Here is a 20,759-nt window from a genome sequence, read left to right as displayed (position 1 = left end):
GACAAAGAAGTAATTGATTGAGCAGTTGACAGAGGTTTTGTGGGGTTCGGTTGGAACTTCTTCGAATTTCAAAAAGGATTAGTAAACCTCACCGATTTTTAACATTTGAACCATGATATGAAATGAGTTCAATAAAATAATAAACCACATAATAAAATAAGTGGTAAGTGCACAATATGTGACTCACCCAAGACAATATTTATTATGTGGAGTTGTAGTATCTCGTTGGACAACCACTATGTTGTTTCCCCTAACAAATGTGTACCCATGTAATAACATATTTCTAAAAAAATGAAAAAAAAAAAAAAAGGTTCCGTTCTTTCCCATTGCCCATATATAACTTTGGTAAGAGTCGGGTCATCGAAATAGAAAAGTTATGAAGAATACGGTTGGAATCAATTTCCTACGATTTGTATTCCTTTCGGAGAACAAACATGGGAATAATTGCAATATTTTTTTGATTGAAAGAGTTCATATATTATTCATAGAATCCATTGCTCCACTAGAATCAAATACCGTTTCAAAATGAAGATGTTTTTTATTTCCATTTCAAAATGGAATTTTAATTTAAATAGTGAAATTAAAATAAAAGAAGGGTTTGGAGGAAGATCTAAAAAAAAGAAAAAAAAAATTGATACTGTTTGGTTCCTAAAATCAATTAGCAGTACTTCTAGAGTCCACTTCTGCCCCATACTACAAGTGAAAGGGAAAATGTAAAGACTACCATTACTGCAGCCTAAGCGAGACTTACTATATCCATGTGAATTATGTCCTCTATCTCTATGAATATGGAGGAATTGTTCAATTATTGTTCACTACTAATAAAAAAATCACTGGCATAGAGTCAACGGCGGGTTCTAACCTAAAACTGTTGATAAAACAATCCAATAAATCCAATTATAAGATTTTTGGTATAATCGGAAAACATTAAGCACTAGCAAAATACACGGGACAACCCTTTGATTGAAGTACAAAAGGGCTGTTACTAACATGTAGTAATAATAGAACCTATTCTTTCTTTTGGTGCTCTTCATTTTATTTTTTATTAAATAAAAAGTATAAAAATATAGAATCAAGATAGATCACTATCTACCTCATACCCTTATTTCTTTCTTTCCCACCGTTCCCATTTGATATACGTCTCCGATTGGCTCTATGAAACAATCAAAGACGTCCTGTTACATGTTCTTGATTAGAGATTAAAATAAAAATATTATAGATTAAAGTAAGAATTTCTTTTTGTATTTTATTTATAATTTCTATTTATAAATTTATATTATAAATAGAAATTATAAGTTCAATATAAGTAAAATATGGAAAAATATCTATATATTCTTTACATATTCAAATAAATACATAAACAAATACATAATATATTCAAATAAATATATATATAATAAATACATATATAAATAAGTCAAAGCTAATTATCCATTCAATCTAATTAATATTGAATGAATCCCAGAGTACTCAAAGACTTTCATGAGTATGTATACAGAGTATCTTCTGCCCTTTCTGCAACTAATAATTTCATTAGATTCCCCGTCCGGCTATCCAATCTAATTCAATATCCAGTCAGTAGATACTGCATTAGTAGTGGAAGGGCTATCATATCAAGATTTACCAGTTCTTTTTGAATACTATAATATTTCCTTAAACCCTAGACGCACGTATTTACAGCATTTTAAAGAAAAAAAAAAAAAAAACCTCCGGATGCTTAGAATCAAGCAAGTATCAAGAGTCCTTTTCATCCGCTTGCTTCTGTTGGGAAAAAATAAAAAGGGTAAGTTTTATCAGCAAACCAAAATAAGGTATTTCGATTCTTTTGTTGATTAGGTGACACCCGGATTTGAACTGGGGAAAAAGGCTTTGCAGTCCCCCACTTTACCGCTTGGCCATGCCACCAAAGTGATACAAAATATGTGAAAAAATTCCCTGTGGATGTGGATTTTCAGTTACAAAAGCAAAAATTCAAGACAAATTTGAACCATTAACTATTGACTATGAATTCATGAACGGTTCTTGAATTTGAATTGAAAATTTTATTTCCCTAATGATATAAGAAAATGCAAATTGATACATAACTAATCTTTTTTTTTTTTTTTCTTTTCAATAAAATAAAGAAGGCTTCTCAATTTCAATTATAACAGCAATTAAGGGTATATGTAAACCCCATAACATAAATTTTTAAACAGATAAATCGGGTATCTTGTGTGTATATGATGCTTATAGGTAATTTTAGGAAATTTTAAGGAAATTATCATTGTTCGATTCAATTTTTATAATTTGTCAGTGAATAGATTGAATATTGAAAGTCAAAATTTTGATAGAGCATGATAGGTTCTTTCTGTCCCCAACAAAACAATATAATAAAAAAAAGAGGGAGAGATAGTTCTATTTATATCCACACATGTTTAATAAATATCAGCTTTTTTACACATTTCGATTCTATTCTACAAATTCGACTAAATATCAGCTTCTCTGTGAATTATTTTTTAAACAATTGAATCCACGAAAAAGTTAAGTGCTAGAAAAAAGAAAATCCTGAATACATTTATGGTATCCAATGGGATCGGAATACGAAATATCATAATAATGGTAGAAATTGAATCACTTTTTGGTTTGGTATTCTATACAAATTGTTTGAATATTCTAGACAAAACTCCATAAGAAAAAGTGAAATTTATCATTTTCATTTGTATCTGTTGCAAATTACAATTTGAGTAAGTTTCGTTATCCCTCCTTCATACGTATTTCATATATTCCATATATTATATGGAGTTAGGTCAAATTTCATGTGATTCAGTAAATAGAATATCAATTCCATCATTGCTATACTGATCCTTATGATTTGATGAAGAATGAGCAAATAATGGGATTTTTTTTCTATAAACGAGAAATAAAAAAATGCTTGGGGATGGAATTGAGGAAATGTCTACAATACCTGGATTTAATGAGATACAATTTGAAGGGTTTTGTAGATTCATTGATTGGGGCTTGACAAAAGAATTTTATAAGTTTCCAAAAATTGAAGATACAGATCAAGAAATTGAATTTCAATTATTTGTGGAAACATATCAATTGGTAGAACCATCGATAAAAGAAAGAGATGCTTTATATGAATCACTCACCTATTCTTCTGAATTATATGTATCCACGGGATTAATTTGGAAAACTAGTAGGGATACGCAAGAACAAACAATTTTTATTGGAATCATTCCTCAATGAATTCCTCATGAACTTCTATAGTAAATGGCATATATAAAATTGTGATTAATCAAATATTGCAAAGCCTTGGTATCTATTACCGGTCAGAATTGGACCATAACGGAATTTCAATCTATACCAGCACCATAATATCAGATTGGGGAGGAAGATTAGAGTTAGAGATTGATAGAAAAGTAAGGATCTAGTCTCGTGTGAGTAGGAAACAGAAAATATCTATTCTAGTTCTATCATCAGCTACGGGTTCGAGTCTGAGAGAAATTCTAGAGAATGTTTGTTACCTTGAAATTTTATTGTCTTTCCTGAATGATAAGGAGAAAAAAAATTTAAGTCAAAAGAAAATGCCATTTTGGAGTTTTATCAACAATTTGCTTGTGTAGGCGGAGATCTGGTATTTTCAGAATCCTTATTTAAGGAGTTACAAAAGAAATTCTTTTAACGAAGATGCTAATTAGGAAGGATTGGTCGACGAAATATGAACTGTAGACTGAATCTTGATATACCGCAGAACAATACATTTTTGTTACTGCGAAATATATTGGCCATTGCCGATCATTTGATTGGAGTGAAATTTGGAATGGATATATAATATGAATCATTTAAAAAATAAATGTATTCATTTGGTAGTGGATCTCTTACAAGATCAATTTGGATTGGCCTTGGTTCATTTAGAAAATATGGTTAGAGGAACTATATGTGGAGCAATTAGGCACAAATTGATATTGACTCCTCAGAATTTGGTAACTTCAACTCCATTAACAACTACTTATGAATCTTTTTTCGGATTACACCCATTATCTCAAGTTTTGGATCAAACTAATCAATTGACACAAATAGTTCATGGCAGAAAATTGAGTTATCTAGGCCTTAGAGGATTGACAGGGTGAATTGCCAGTTTTCGGATATGAGATATCCATCCTAGTCACTATGGATGCATTTGCCCTATTCACACGTCTGAAGGAATCAATGTTGGACTTATTGGCTCCTTAGCAATTCATGTGAGGTGTGGTCATTGGGGGTCGTTAGAAAGCCCATTTTATGAAATCTTTGAGAGATAAAAAAAAGTACGGATGCTTTATTTATCACCAAGTAGACATGAATACTATATGGTAGTGGCAGAGAATTCCTTGGCACTGAATTGAAGTATTCAGGAAGAACAGGTTGTTCTAGCTCGGTACCATTAAGAATTCCTGACTATTGAATGGGAAGAGGTTCCTCTTCAAAGTACTTTTTACTTCCAATATTTTTCTATTAGAGCTTTCCTCATTCCTTTTATCGAGCATAATGATGCGAATCGAGCTTTAATGAGTTCTAATTTGCAACGTCAAGCAGTTCCTCTTTCTCGATCTGAAAAGTGCATTGTTGGAACTAATTTGGAACGCCAAGTACCTTCAGATTCTGGGGTTCTCATTATAGCGCAACATGAGGGAAAGATCATTTATATCGATACTGACAAGATCCTTTTATAAGGCAATGGGGATACTCTAAGCATTCCATTAGTGGTATATCAACTTTCGAACAAAAATACTTATACACTTAAAAAGGGAAAAATTTTAGCGGATGGTGTTGCTACCATTGGCGGTGAACTCGCTTTGGGAAAAAACATATTAGTAGCTTATATGCCATGGGAAGGTTACAATTTTGTGGATGCGGTACTCATTAATGAGCGTCTGGTATATGAGGATATTTATACTTCTTTTCACATATGGAAATATGAAATTCAGACTCATGTAACAAGTCACGGTCCTAAAATAATCACTAATGAAATACCGCATCTAGAAGCCCATTTACTCCAAAATTTAGAACGAAAAGGAATTGTGATGTTGGGGTCTTGGGTGGAGACGGGTGGCATTTTAGTAGGTAAATTAACTGATACGAACCTAGGACGACCTGCTCTTAAACCCGTATTATATTAGCCCAGATCTCAATTAAGTTCAAGTTCTAATGGAATGGACCTCAACCCCTAACCAACCTGTGGTTAGAAACCTTGATATAATGTAGACGCCACAATAGGGGATGGAAAACCTATTGATAGGTCAAGCTAAAGCAACCAATTCTCTAATGGTGTTTTAGGTGTTCTCAAAGAACAAAGAGATAATTAATCTCACAAGTATTTTCTCAATCAAATCAAAGTTGTATTCTTATTGATAAATAAGCCTTTAAATAGGCTTTGAAAGAAACAAAATAAACCCTAAAATCCCTAGGAAAAACCGGCCACACAATGAAGAGTTCTATGATGGCCGAAATTCTCACTCATTTCCTAATCTAATTTGGATTAATTAATTCCTTTATTTTGAATTAGAAATTAATTAATTTACAATGAAAATAATAAAATAATAACTTTCCTAAACTTATTTTTCCAGAAAATAAATAAATAAAAACTAAAAATTATTGGTAATTTCCTAAAACAAAAAGTAGAATAAAATTAGGAAACTATAATACTAGCTTTTTGACTAAATTGACTTTGACCAATCTTTGACTAAATTGAGCTCCAAATCAGCTTCAATATGCTTTGTAGGATGCCAAATAAGCTTATTGTGAAGTTCCTTACGTTGCCCTTGCTTGGAAGTATGAGAAAAGGCTAATACAGTAAATACAGTAAAGCTAGAAAGGAATACAGCGAATCCGGCCTTTTCTTCCCCTTGTGTGCAAACCTCCTTGTTGGTCGGCTTTGAAGCTGCTTTGGCTGGTTTCTATGACTCATCCTCCATATGAATTGAACCCATAAGGATGGGGTTCCAATTCATACAACCCAACCTCCTTATTATCACCAAAAACGTCACCCGGTCCTGTTTTGGCTTCTATTGCTTATATGAGTAAAACAGGCCTTGGTTATTTAGATATGGCCAACCCCTCTTGACTATGACTTATTCCTTGTATGAAGACAGCAAGATTATCCTTGAACTTCTTGGCTTGGGCCCTAGTGATCGGTCCCACCTTCATTTGTATTGGGTCAGCATCCCAGCGGGTTGTCGGTCGAACAGTCTCGGGTGGATTTGCATCAGTAACACCCCAAATGGCGAAAGAATCATCGAATGCTTGAGAAGATAGATTCTTACGAGCCATACTTGGCATTCAGGTATCCACTTCAAAGGAAACTTGTCTAAAGTTACCTATCGGTGGTAGAGGTCGAGTTATTGATGTGAGATGGATCTAGAAAAAATAGGGGTTCTAGTTATAATCCAAAAATAATTCGTGTATATATTTCACAAAAATGTGAAATTAAAGTGGCAGATAAAGTAGTTGGAAGATATGGAAATAAGGGTATCATTTCAAAAATTTTATCTAGACAAGATATGCCTTATTTGCAGCATGGAAGACCCATTGATATGGTTTTCAACCCATTCGGAGTACCCTCACGCATGAATGTAGGCCAGATATTTGAATGCTCTCTTGGGTTGGTGGAAAGTTTGCTAGATAGACATGATCAAATAACACCTTTTGATGAGAGATATGAACAAGAGGCTTCGAGAAAAAATAGTCTTTTCTGAATTATATGAAGTCAGCAAGCAAGCAGTGAATCCATGGGTATTTGAACTCGAGTATTTAGGAAAAAGTACAATATTTGATGGAAGAATGGGGGCTCCTTTTGAACAACCTGTTATAATAGGAAAGTCTTATATCTTGAAATTAATTCATCAAGCTGATGATAAAATACATGGACATTCTAGCGGACATTATGCACTTGTTACCCAATAACCATTTAGAGGAAGGGCTAAGTAGGGAGGGTGGCGGGTAGGAGAAATGGAAGTTTAGGCTCTAAAGGGATTTGGTATTGCTCATATTTTACAAGAGATGCTTACTTATAAATCTGATCATATTAAAGCTTACCAAGAAGTACTTGGTACTACAATCATTAGAGGAACAATACCTAAACTGGAGGATGCTCCATAATCCTTTTGATTGCTCGTTCGAGAATTACGATCTTTGGCTTTGGAATTGAATCATTTCCTTGTGTCAGAGAAAAACTCCCAGATTAATAGGAAGGGTGCTTAATCAAAATGAATCAAAAATTTTATTTTCTGATCGATTGGTATAAACATCAACAACTTTGAATTGGATCAATTTCTCCTCAACAAATAAGTGCTTGGGCCAAAAAAAATCCTACCTAATTGAGAGATAATTGGAGAGGTGACAAAACCATACACTTTTCATTTCAAAACTAATAAACCGAAAAAAGATAGATTATTTTGTGAAAGAATTTTTGGGCCTATAAAAAGTGGGATTTGTGCTTGTGGAAATTATTCAGTAATCGGAGATGAACAAAGAACCGAAATTTTGTGACAATGTAGAGTTGAATTTGTTGATTCTCAGATACGAAGATATCAAATGGGCTACATCAAATTGGCATGCCCAGTAACCCATACATGGCATTTGAAACTTCTTCCTAGTTATATTACGAATCTTTTAGATAAACCTCTTAAAGAAGTTATATTTCGAATCTTTGAAATAAGCCTCTTAAAGAATTAGAAGGCCTAGTATATTGCGATGTGTGATTTGATCAAAATTATGATTTTACAAATTTAAAATGAGAAACTGTCATCCCATTCAATCGAATTAGGATGCCCTGGATCTGACATGTCTCTTGGTAGGAGTAACATGAAGCTCAAAATTATGGGTGTGTTCAATACTTCCAAGTAAAAAGGGAATTGTTCTATGGTCGATTCAGTAACAAATAAATAGAAATTTGTACCTCGTTAAAAAAAAAAAAAACTTATTTTATGGAATTAACCATTTCCTTTCTTTCTAAATGAAACAAAATTCTGTCGAAATAAGCAAAATAAGAAAATATGTCATGGTTGTGGGAGTCTATCCATCGTATATTGGCTTTAAGGGTATCATGAAATAACCGTCGATGTGAAGTAGGGACCTAAAAGATTGAATAGAACAATACATAAACAAGTAAATACCTTATGACTTCTAAGGCCACCCTTTAATTTAATTAAAATTAAGGGAATTCATCATTCGAAGGGAAGTAGACTACTCAAGAATTTCACATTTTCAGTTATTTTATTATGCCATAATTAAATAAAGAATTCAATTTAGAAAATATACTAAAACAAATAAATAAAATGAATCAATGAAATGTTGCTTGACCTTCTTTTGGAACTTGAGTAAGGAGTAGATTTTTTGGGGTTTTTATAGAATTTGAAAGTGGAAACGAAACCCATTTCTTTTCTTTATCTTTTTTGGTGTAACTACTTGAGCCGGATGAGAGGAAACTTTCACGTCCAATTTTGAAGGGGAAATTGAGCCGGATCCTATCCAAAATTTTCTTTTGCTAGGGCCATAACTAAAAAACCCACTTTCTTACGATTATAGGTTCATTCGAATATGAGATCCAATCCTGGAAATACAGCATCCCATTTTTTTTTACTACCCAAGGCTTCGGGACATTTCCAAATCGAGAAATTTCTACTGGAGCAAGTGCAATCCGAGAACAATTAGCTGATATCGATTTGTGAATTATTATAGATTATTCGTTGGTAGAATGGAAAGAATTAGGGGAAGAAGGTCCCACAGGTAATCAATGGGAAGATCAAAAAGTCGAAAGAAAAAGGGATTTTTTGGTTAGATGCATGGAATTAGCTAAGAATTTTATTTGAACAAATATAGAACCCGAGTGGATGATTTTATGTCTATTACCAGTTCTTCCTCCCGAGTTATGACCTATTATTCAGATCGATGGGGGTAAACTAATGAGCTCGGATATTAATGAACTCCATAGAAGACTTATCTATCGGAACAATACTCTTATTGATCTATTCACCACAAGTAGATCTATGCCAGAGGAATTAGTAATGTGTCAGGAAAAATTGGTACAAGAAGCCATGGATACACTTCTTGATAATGGAATCTATGGACAGTCAATGAGGGACAGTCATAATAAGGCTTACAAGTCATTTTCAGATGTCATTGAAGGCAAAGAAGGAAGATTTCGTGAGACTCTGCTTGGCAAACATGTTGATTATTTGGGGCAACAGGACTTCTCCAGACATTTGTAATTCGTGGTTTAATTAGACAACAGTTGGCTTCAAACGTAGGAGTTGTTAAGAGTAAAATTCGAGAAAAAGAGCCAGTTGTATGGGACATACTTCAGGAAGTTATGCAAGAGCATCCCGTAATGCTGAATAGGGTGCCCACTCTGCATAGATTAGGCATATAGACGTTCCAACCCATTTTAGTCGAAAGACGTGTTATTTGTTTACATCCATTAGTTAGTAGGGGATTCAATGCAGAATTTGATGGGGATCAAATGGCTATTTATGTACCCTTATATTTGGGGCTCAAGCAGAGGCTTGTTTACTTATGCTTTCTCATACGAATCTCTTGTTGCCAGCTATTGAAGATTCCGTTTCTATACCAACTCAAGATATACTTATTGGGCTCTATGTATTAACAAGTGAGAATCGCCAAGGTATTTATGCAAAGAGGTATAATCCATGGAATCATAGATATTATCAAAATGGAAGAACTGACGGTAATAAGTATATGAAAGAAAAAGAACCCCATTTTTGTAATTCTTATGATGCAATTGGAGCTTATCGGTAGAAAAGAATCCATTTAGATAGTCCTTTGTGGCTCCGGTGGCAACTAGATCTACATGTTATTACTTCAAGAAAAGCTCCCTTCGAAGTTCACTATGAACCTTTGGGTACCTGTCATGAGATTTATGGGCCCTATTTAATAGTAAGAAGCATAACCAAAGAAATTCTTTGTATATACTTTCGAACCATTGTTGGTCATATTTCTCTTTATTGAGAAATTGAAGAAGCTATACAAGGATTTTGCCTGGCCTACTCATATGATGTCCAATAATATGGTATCCAAGCTAAGTAATTCTATGACACTAGTGTGAATTCAGGTCTGTCCGGTTCAAATAGGACATAATTCCTAAATTTCTAAGCAAATCAAGATCGAGAAAAGGAAGTTTTCCAATCATTGACTCAAACCCATTAGCGAACCCCACTCAGCGGAATATGGAGGTACTTATGGCAGAATGGGCTAATCTGGCCTTTCACAATAAAGCGATAGATGGAACTGCCATTAAATGGCTTATTAATAGATTAATAGACCATTTTGGAATGGCATATACATCACACATCCTAGATCAAGTAAAGACTCTGAGATTCCGACAAGCCACCACTACATCCATTTCGTTAGGAATTGATGATCTTTTAACAATACCTTCTAAGGGATGGCTAGTCCAAGATGCTGAACAACAAGGTTTGATTTCGGAAAAACACCATCATTATGGGAATGTACATGCGGTAGAAAAATTATGTTAATCTATTGAGATATGGTATGCTAGAAGTGACTATTTGCGACAAGAAATGAATCCTAATTTTAGGATGACTGACCGTTTTAATCCAGTCCATATAATGTCCTTTTTGGGAGCTAGAGGAAATGCATCTCAAGCACACCAATTAATAGGTATGAGAGGGTTAATTTTGGATCTACAAAGACAAATGATTGATTTAACTATTCAAAGTAATTTAAGGAAAAGACTGTCTTTAACATAATATATCATTTCTTGTTACCGAGCTCACAAAGGAGTTGTGGATACTTCTGTACGAACATCAAATGCTGGATATCTTACATGTAGACTTGTTGAAGTAGTTGAACACATTGTTGTACGTAAAATAGATTGTGGCACCACCCAAGGTATTTCTGTGAGTCCTCGCAATGGGATGATGCTCTAATTTAATAGCCACATGCAATATCTCCTCCAATTCCACATATTGTTGCAATTCTAGTTGATTGGCTATTTCACGACTCAAACCACCAAGAAACCTTACCATGGTTGCTTCCCTATCTTCATTCAAGTTCAATCTCATCATGAGCATTTCCATCTCCTTATAATAGTCTTCCACGATACTGCTTCCTTGAGATAAAGATTGAAGCCTTTGATGCAGCAACCTATGATAGTGTGATGGTACAAATCGCTTCCCCATGGCTCCTTTCATTTGTCGCCATGTAGTGATCAAGTCATCACCAACTCTTCTTCGGGTGTTTTGCTCATTAGTCCACGATTGGAGTGCATAATGACCAAATTCCATTGCTACCAATTTCACCTTCTTGGCTTCCGAATAGTTGTGGCAATCAAAGATCATCTCCATTCGTTCCTCCCACTCCAAGTAAGCTTATGGATCACTTTTACCCATGAATGGTGGAATGCTTATCTTGATGTTGCCAAGATCATCATCTACATCCTCTCTCCTATGCCTCCCATGGCCTAGCCTCCCTTGGACAGCAAATGTTTCATCCATTCCTTCTTCAAAATCATCTCCGAAACCTCCTCAAACTCCTCTCTTGGTCGCCCACGGTCTCCTTGACCTGGACCTCGACCTCCGTGGAATTGTTGCCTCAAATTTGTCCCACCATGAGATGTTTCTATTCTATCCATCCTTTGATTTATGTGGTCGAATTGAGCATTCATCCGCTTCAATTGCTCCATTATAGCCCTCATGTCCGTTTGCTCTCCACTTCCCGTAGCTCGGGAACCACCATGGAATCCTACGAACTGTTCTTCATTAATTCTCAGTGGTGTGTCTCCTCTTCTTATTCTAGAATCTGCCATGTTATTAAAATACTGCAAAAATAAAATAAATCCTCATAATATTCACTCCCTCACGTGTTTCACTCAAACAAGGTCTCGACACTCGTGTTTGCACACTAGTTTCGACTTTTACCCTCTTTTAAGCTCACACACTCTTGCCTTTTTCCACTCAATGAATTATCTCAAAGTTCTAATGAAAACACCCAAAAAACAGAAATTAGATCACAAGTATGTTTTAATTAAACTTATCAACAAAACAGTAGCCAAAAAAAAAAAAAAAAAAAGGCAATACCAAAAGAATTCAACAAAGCCTAGTTTTTGGCTTTTCTAGGTAAAATAAAGCAAATTAATGAGAAAACTTTGGAATTTTGAAGAACTGGACCAGGTGGTCATAGATTATGAGTTCAAGAATAAAATTCTAGAAAAAGAAATTAAAATACAAACAAGAATCAAATTGAACAAAAATATAGAATAGTGGTGGTTGTTGTTCTTGTAATTCAAGTTTTGTATCAATTCCTTTAACTAATTTTAATCCAAATAATTTAAGCACCCAAAATCCAAATATTCAGCAGCAAAAATAATTCCTCTGCAACTCAAATATTGAATAAATAATAAAAAAACTAGCAGCTCCAACAAATTTCCAGCAAACAAATCAAACTCCAACAAACCGAAATATTTTTTTTATATTTTATTTGGCTTTGCCTCTTCTTCTTTTTTTTTTTTTTTCACTCACAGAACATAAACAACTGAAGTAGCAAGAATAATTACCAAAATTGCAATTCCAACTCCAAAACAAACACCAAACCCATGACCTCCCAATCAAAAATTCAAATTGTTCGATTTTTTTTTTTTTTTTATATGTTGCTGCAAACCCTTTTTTTTTTTTTTTAAATATATGAATGCAAATATTTAAGACTAAAACAGCAAAGGAAAATCAACAAAAACCAAAATTATCAAGAACAATGATGAAAAAAAACCAACAAACTAGGAAACAAAAATACGATAAAAGTAGAAAATCCTAATTCAACTAGGAATGATTTTTTTTTTTTTAATGATGCAAAACGTGTACGATGATAGAAGCAACTTTAGCCTAATGCTAAAATTGCAAATTAACATAAAAATAAATAAATCAAATAAAGATAGATCAAACCTAAACAAAATTTGGCTCTGATACCAAATCACACGAACCTAGGACGACCTGCTCCTAAACCCGTATTATATTAGCCCGGATCTAATTATGTTAAAGTTCTAATGGTCACCTCAATCCCTAACCAACCTGTGATTAGAAACCTTGGTATATCAAAGACGCCACAATAGGTGATGGATGTCCTATTGATAAGTCAAAACTAAAACACTCATTTACTAATGGTGTTTTAGGTGTTCAAAAGAACAAAGAGAATTCAATCTTGCAAATAATTTTTTTGTATAAAATCCAAGCTTCATTTCTCATTGAAAATAAGCCTTTAAATAGGATAAGATTACAAAGCAAAAACCCTAAAAAAATTAATTCAAAACCGGACTCAAAGTGTGGAGAAAAAGAAAGTAAAGAAAAGGAAAGTATAGAAAAGGAAAGTGCCTAATTTTTCCTAGTTACCTAAATTAATTTGGATTAATTAATTCCTTTATTTTGAATTAGGAATTAATTAATTTACAATTGAAATAATAAAATAATAACTTTCCTAAACTTATTTTTCCAGAAAATAAATAAATAAAAATCAAATAAAAGACTAAATTCCTAAAACAAAAAGTAGAATCAAATTAGGAAACTAAAATACTAGCTTTTTGACTAAGTTGACTTTGACTAATCTTTAACCTCTTTGAGCTCCAAATCAGCTTCTATATTCTTTTTAGGAAGCCAAATAAGCTTATTATAGAGTCCCACACAGTAAAGACAGCACAAAATATAGTAAGAACAGGCCAAATTTGAAGCTGTCCGTACTGTTGAAATGTGGTGATCTTGCCACAATGTGCAAGGTAGTTCGGTTACACTTGCACTCTTTGTTTTGCAACATCAAAGACCAAACATTATTTATGTTTATACATTTTATTTTATCTTGTAATTTTTAAGAATAATATCCTTTTTATAATGCCCTAAGCTCATTATCTAGCTTAAGGCCTTTTTTGTCTAGTTGCTGGAATTGTATTTCCAGCAACATAAGTCCACTTCCTTGGATGCCGTTTGAAGTAGGTTTGGGATTTGGACCTAAATTTTGGATAGGATAAACTAGATATGCATAGGAAGAAGCATAAAAAAGAATGGCCCAATTTGGAGCTGGGAAGGCTGAGTTAAGCCCAAAACAATCTGACCCTTGTGCAGTGTTGTTGCCCAGAAAACTGGGCAAAACTGCCTCGGGTTTGATTACTTTTGAATGGGTAAATGGAATTTGTTTTATCTGGTTTTTGGGAAGAACATATTTTAATATTCAAAAAGGCTTCCCTCCAATTTTCAAGTCAAATGGAGCTGGTTTTCAAATTCAAATGCCTTAGACAAACTGAACTGCCCATTAAAGAAGGTTTCTTGCATGCCCAGCACATTGATTAGAGTTAGTTGAGGTAGTTTGGCTTGGTTGGTTACTTTAATGCTTTTGTATTTATTGCTCAATATGGAAGCATGCCTTATTGTCTTTTTGATGTATTTAAAAGTATGAAAATTGTAATGAAAAACGTTGAGAAAGAAAATATTCAAAAAACAGATTTTGAAAAACAACATTTTTGGCTCTCTCTCTCTCAACTACTACATTTTTGGTTTCTTCTTCTTCCCAAAAGCTAACAACCTTCTCAAGAACCCTAAACCTCCATTAAAACCAGAAACAAAACCTAAACAAACCCAAAAAAAAAAAACAAAATCAAGAACCAAGAACCAAGAACCAACAACAATCATTCTTGACTAACACCTTGAATGATTGTGCTCTTAGGGTACAACAACATAAACCTACACCAAATTCCATCATGGTATCAGAGCATAGTGTAATTTCTTAGGACCTTGTGAGCTTTCAACCTAGACCATTTTATTTGTGAGAGGATCCCGCACCTAAAGCCTTCCAACCGAAACCAAAACCTCCCAAAAAGACTAGTTGAAACTCACCAAAACACCACCACCCGAGAGCTTGTTCTTGTATCCATTTTTCAAAACTTTTCAAAAACCATTTTTTCAAATGGCCTCACAATCCTTTGCAACCCCAACACCACCTAAGTTTGAAGGCCAAAACTATTCCATTTGGAGTATAAAAATGAAAGCCTACCTTCAAGCTTTTGGTTTATGGGAAGTCATAGAAGAAGGTTATGTAGTGGAGGAGTTGAGAGCTAATGCAACCCAAGCACAAAGAAATGCACATGAGGCCGAAGTTGCCAAGGGGTTCAAGGCCCTCACTGCCTTGCACTCCTCCATGAGTGATTCCATTTTTACAAGGATAATGTCATGCACAAGTGCTAGAGAGGTTTAGATAAAGCTTCAAGAGGAGTTCCATGGAAATACTAGAACTCGGCAAATGCAAGTTCTAAACCTAAGAAGAGAGTTTGAGACCTTGAAGATGAAGGAGAATGAGTTTGTCAAGGATTTCATGGAAAGGATGCTCAAAGTGGTAAATCAAATTCGGGTCCTTGGTGAGCAATTGGCCGATCAAAGGGTAGTAGAGAAAGTATTGGTGAGCTTACCCGAAAGGTTTGAAGCTAAGATTTCCTCCCTTGAAGAATCTAGAAATCTTAGTGAAATAACCTTGAGTGAGCTCATCAATGCTCTTCAAGCAACTGAACAAAGGAGAGCCATTAGAAAGGAGGAGACCATAGAGAGTGCATTCTATGGTGGCCACGGGAACAAAAAGAAGAATAAAGGAAGGAAGAGCAACAACACCAACCAAACCGGTTTTACAACCAACAACAACACAAACAACAACAAAAATGGATGGAATCAACAACAACAACAACAAAGCCATCAAAACCAAGGAGGGCATCCACCTTGCCAAGGAGAAGCTAATAGGCTAGCATTTCAATCTTGTTCTTGGAGATCAAAGGAGAAGCTAGGACTTATACATTCAGATATTTGTGGTCCTATGAGTGTTTCATCCTTAAATGGCAGCAAGTATTTCATAACTTTCATTGATGATTACTCAAGAATGTGTTGGGTGTATTTCCTTGAAAGAAAGTCACAAGCTTTGCAGAAGTTTGTAGAATTTATGAAGCTAGTGCAAAATCAATTCGGTTGCACTATAAAGGTATTAAAGACGGACAATGGTGGGGAAAACACAAGTGAGGCTTTCAAACAACTTTGTAAGGATCATGGTATAGTTCATGAATTCACTACACCATACACACCACAACAAAATGGTGTATGTGAAAGGAAGAACCGTACCATCATGGAGATGGCTAGATGTTTGTTGTTTGAAAGTGTCTTGCCAAAGAAATTTTGAGCCAAAGGAGTTAATACATCTATCTACATCCAAAATAGGCTTTACTTCAAGTCTTTAAGGAGTAAAATCCCATTTGAGCTTTGGTTTGGATATAAGCCTTCTCTCGATCATCTAAGGGTATTTGGAAGCATTTGTTACATCCTAGTACCACAAGAGAAGAAAGGAAAGCTTGATGAAAGGTCACAAGTTGATGTCTTGGTTGGCTATAGTGATGTGACTAACGGATAAAGGATGTATAACTTGGAAACCAAGAAACTTGTGATAAGTAGAGATGTGAAAGTTGATGAGGAAGCTAAATGGGTTTGTAGTAAGGAGGAGTTGCCTAGTATGGATGAAGATAATTGGCTTGAAGCTCATGATAACGATGAGGAACAAGGAAATGATGAAGGTGTTGCCATGATGATACGAACCTAGGATGACTTGCTCCTAAACCCCGTATCATATTAGCCCAGATCTCAATTAAGTTCAAGTTCTAATGGAATGGACCTCAACCCCTAACCAACCTGTGGTTAGAAACCTTGGTATAATGTAGATGCCACAATAGGGGATGGAAAACCTATTGATAAGTCAAGCTAAAACAACCAATTCTCAAATGGTGTTTTAGGTGTTCTCAAAGAGCAAAGAGATAATTAATCTCACAAGTATTTTCTTTATCAAATCAAAGTTGTATTCTTATTGAAAAATAAGCCTTTAAATAGGCTTCGAAAGAAACAAAATAAACCTTAAAAACCCTAGGAAAAACCAGCCACACACATAAAGAAACCTAGTTGGCCGCAACTATACTTTCTTTCCTAATCTAAGTTTGATTAATTAATTCCTTTATATTAAATTAGGAATTAATTAATTTACAATAAAATAAAAACCTTCCTAAAGTTATTTGTCCAGAAAATAAATAAATAAAAACCCAAAAAGAAATAAAGTCAATCGCAAATTAGGTAACGAGTTGACTTTGACATCTAGGCTGAATTATGTCTTCAACCGAGCTAACTTATGTCTGCTTGATGTCCAAGCTAACTTATGGCCTATCCGAGCTAATTGATGTTTGTCCGAGCTAAGTTGTGTCTGGCCGAGCTAACTGATATCTGTTCGAGCTAAGTTACATCCGATGCCCGAAGTCCGAGATCAGATGTCCGAGATAGTTGATAGCCGAGGTGGAATGTTGTCCGAGGTATGAATGTGCTATTGATGTCCAAAGGAACTGGTTTTGTCCGAGACATGGATGACACTAGTGTTGTTCGACACATGGATGGGCTGATGTTGTCCGAGGTAAAATGCTCCCCGAGGTGTGGATGTCCTCCGACGCATGGATGCCCTCCGAGGTATTGTTGCCCTCCGAGGTATGGATGTCCTCCGAGACATGGATGGATGTGTGGCACGGGCAGAATCACATCACATGATGATGAATATGGTGAGAATGAGCTAGAAATCTCCATAGGGGCTGATTTGGAGATTGGTGATGGTGTGAGAGGCACAAGACCTCTTAATAAGATTTATGAAAGATGTAATGTCGCATTGAGTGATCCGATCAATGTCCAAGAGGCTATGGCAAGAAAAGAATGGAGACAAGCCATGCAAGATGAAATCGATGTGATAAACAAGAATGACACTTGGAGCTTGGTAACAAAACAGAAGGGAAAGAATGCTATTGGGGTGAAGTGGATCTTTAGAACCAAGTACAATTCGGATGGGTCCATAAACAAGCACAAGGCAAGGCTTGTTGTCAAAGGATATGCACATCAAACCGGTGTGGATTATGGAGAGACTTTTGCACCGGTTGTAAGGATGGAAACTATAAGACTTCTCCTTGCAATTTTGGCACAAAAATCTTGGAAAGTATATCACCTTGATGTGAAGTCAGCCTTCTTGAATGGAGTATTGAAGGAGGAGGTCTATGTTATGTAACCCAAAGGTTTTGTGAAGAAAGGAAGTGAAAAGAAGGTATACAAGCTACACAAGGCCTTGTATGGCCTTAAACAAGCTCCTAGGGCATGGTATGCCAAGATAAATGGTTTTTTGACAAAGCATGGATGTAGGAGGAGTCCTAATGAGCCTACATTGTATATTAGGACTCATGGTTGCATGGTGTTGGTGTCTCTTTATGTTGATGACCTCCTAGTGACCGGTGGTAATGAGAAAGAAGTGAGCAATTTCAAAAGCGAGCTAGAATTGAACTTTGAGATGTCTAGCCTTGGAGAGATGAAATACTTTTTTGGAATTGAAGTTGTCCAATCATCCAAAGGCATCTTCATATCTCAAGAAAGCTATGTGAAGGAGTTGCTCAAGAAGTTTGAAGTGGAGGATTCTAATAGCGTTGCCACACCTATGAATGAAGGCATCAAGTTGGTGAAGGATGATGATTCTCCAAAGGTAAATCCTTCCATCTATAGAAGTTTAATTGGTAGCCTTTTATATGTATGCTCTACTAGACCAGATATCATGTTTAGTGTGGCTGTTTTGTCAAGATTTATGCATAGTCTATCACAAAATCATCTTAGTTATGCAAAAAGAATCCTAAGATATTTGAAAGGTACTAGTGATTTTGGTGTATGGTAAAAGGATGACATGAATGAAGCTTTGCTTGGCCATAGTGATAGTGATTAGGCTGGTTCTTTGGATGATAGTAAGAGCACATCAGGATACAATTACACTCTTGGAAATGGCCCTTTCTCATGGAATTCCAAGAAGCAACAAACCGTTGCACAAAGCACCGCTGAAGCCGAGTATATTGCTTGCTCAAGTTGTGCTAATCAAGGTGTTTGACTTAGGAAATTATTGGAGGACTTGAGCTTGAAGCAAGAGGAAGCCACGGTAATATTGTGTGACAATATTTCAGCAATAGCAATTGCACAAAATCCAGTCCAACACGGGAGGACCAAGCACATACCGGTCAAGTATCATTCCTTAAGGGAATTTGAAGCAAGTGGTGAAGTGAAGTTGGAGTATGTGACTTCCGAGGAGAACTTGGTGGATATCTTCACCAAGCCACTGGGAAAGAAGAGATTTGAGATATTGATAGGGCTTCTCAATGTCTCATACAAAATTGCCAAGGATGAGTGTTGAAGTGTGGCAATTTTGCCACTTGATGGTGCATGTCACCGGCTAGCATGCACACCTTGGTATCACCTCCTTTCCTTTTATGAGTTTATATTTTTTTGTATGTTTTTAATTGATTCAAGGTATATTTTGATAATGTTTTATGCCTAAGTTATGTATGAAAAATCATAGGTAAAATTATGCACAAAAGAGTAGGAACATTATGCTTGAAATGACTATGGTGCTGGATTCATAATTTCGAACAACATAGGTCCACTGTTTATCTTATATCTCAGGTTAGGGCTGAAAGTTTGTGGGATGTCGACAGACATATATAGAAGACTATGTTTCAAATTTCAAGTCAGAATGACATGGGAAAGTCCATTTTCTATTCCAAATAGATTTCCATATCTGATGGGCCCAGTATGCAGAGTATGGGTCAGTTTTGGAGCTGTTTGGCCCATGATCTGGTTCCAAAACTTTCCTAGCTCTTGGAACAATATTTATTGATGACCAAGGATGCTTCAAACCAAGTTTCATAAGCAGATTCAAAGGGGAACTAAGTAGGTGAAGCTAGTTTGGTTGTTTACCCAAACTAGTTAAACAATAGGAACTTAGTTCAATCCATGTGCCACTTTTTACTATATTTGGAATAGACATGTTGCAGCTGGTTTGTACCTCTTTTGTGTATGAAAATTTAGGTGTTGACCATTTTAGTTTTTAAATTTCAAATACTTTACTCATTTTGTAAGCTCACATGCTTGGCATGTGTGAACTAGTTGTAATTTCAAGCTTATATTGTTAAATGAATGAGATGGCTATACATCCAAGCCTCATTTTCAAAAACCAACATGGTCCCCTTCTTCTAATCTCTTCTTCAACACCTTAAAACACTCTGGGAACCCTAAAAACCAGAAAACACCATAACCAAAACCTAAAAACACAACTCACACATAACCATTCCCAAGAGCATCACCAAAAGCTTGCTTGTTGCTAACACTTCAAGCTAGCTTGCTCTTGGTCATAACCTTCTCACCCCAACAACGTATAGATCATGGGCATCTTGCTTTTCTACATTATATAGACGTGTATGTAACTATCGAGAGTGAAGATATTATGCATAATGCGACTATTTCACCAAAAAGTTTTATTTTAGCTCAAAATGATCAATATGTAGAATTCGAACAAGTTATTGCTAAAATTCATGCAGGAACATACACTTTAGATTAAAAAAAAAGGTTCAAAAACATGTTTATTTTGACTCACAGGGAGAACTGCACTAGAGTACCGATGTATACCATGCACTTGAATTTACATATAGTAATGTTAATCTTTTACCTAAAACAAGTCATTTTTGGATATTGTCAGGAGGTTCGTGCCGATCCAGTGTCATCCCCCTTTACTCCCCAAAGATCAAGATCAAACGAATGGTCATTTTATTTTTACCAAAGGAAAAATGTTTTCTAGCCTTTTAGAAAATCCAATAAATAATGATCAAGTAAAACACAAATTCTTTAATTTTGGTATTTCTGGTA

General features: G+C 35.1%; 1 pseudogene; it reads left to right on the top strand.

Annotated features, from left to right (window-relative positions):
* Positions 1-6,678: 6,678 nt before the first annotated feature.
* On the top strand, positions 6,679-9,987 carry LOC132804252 (DNA-directed RNA polymerase subunit beta'-like; annotated as a pseudogene).
* The last annotated feature ends 10,772 nt before the right edge of the window (positions 9,988-20,759 follow it).

Source organism: Ziziphus jujuba, chromosome 6 (genome assembly GCF_031755915.1).
Source record: "Ziziphus jujuba cultivar Dongzao chromosome 6, ASM3175591v1".
NCBI classification, from domain to species: domain Eukaryota; kingdom Viridiplantae; phylum Streptophyta; class Magnoliopsida; order Rosales; family Rhamnaceae; genus Ziziphus; species Ziziphus jujuba.
This window is presented reverse-complemented; position numbering and strand designations above follow the sequence as displayed.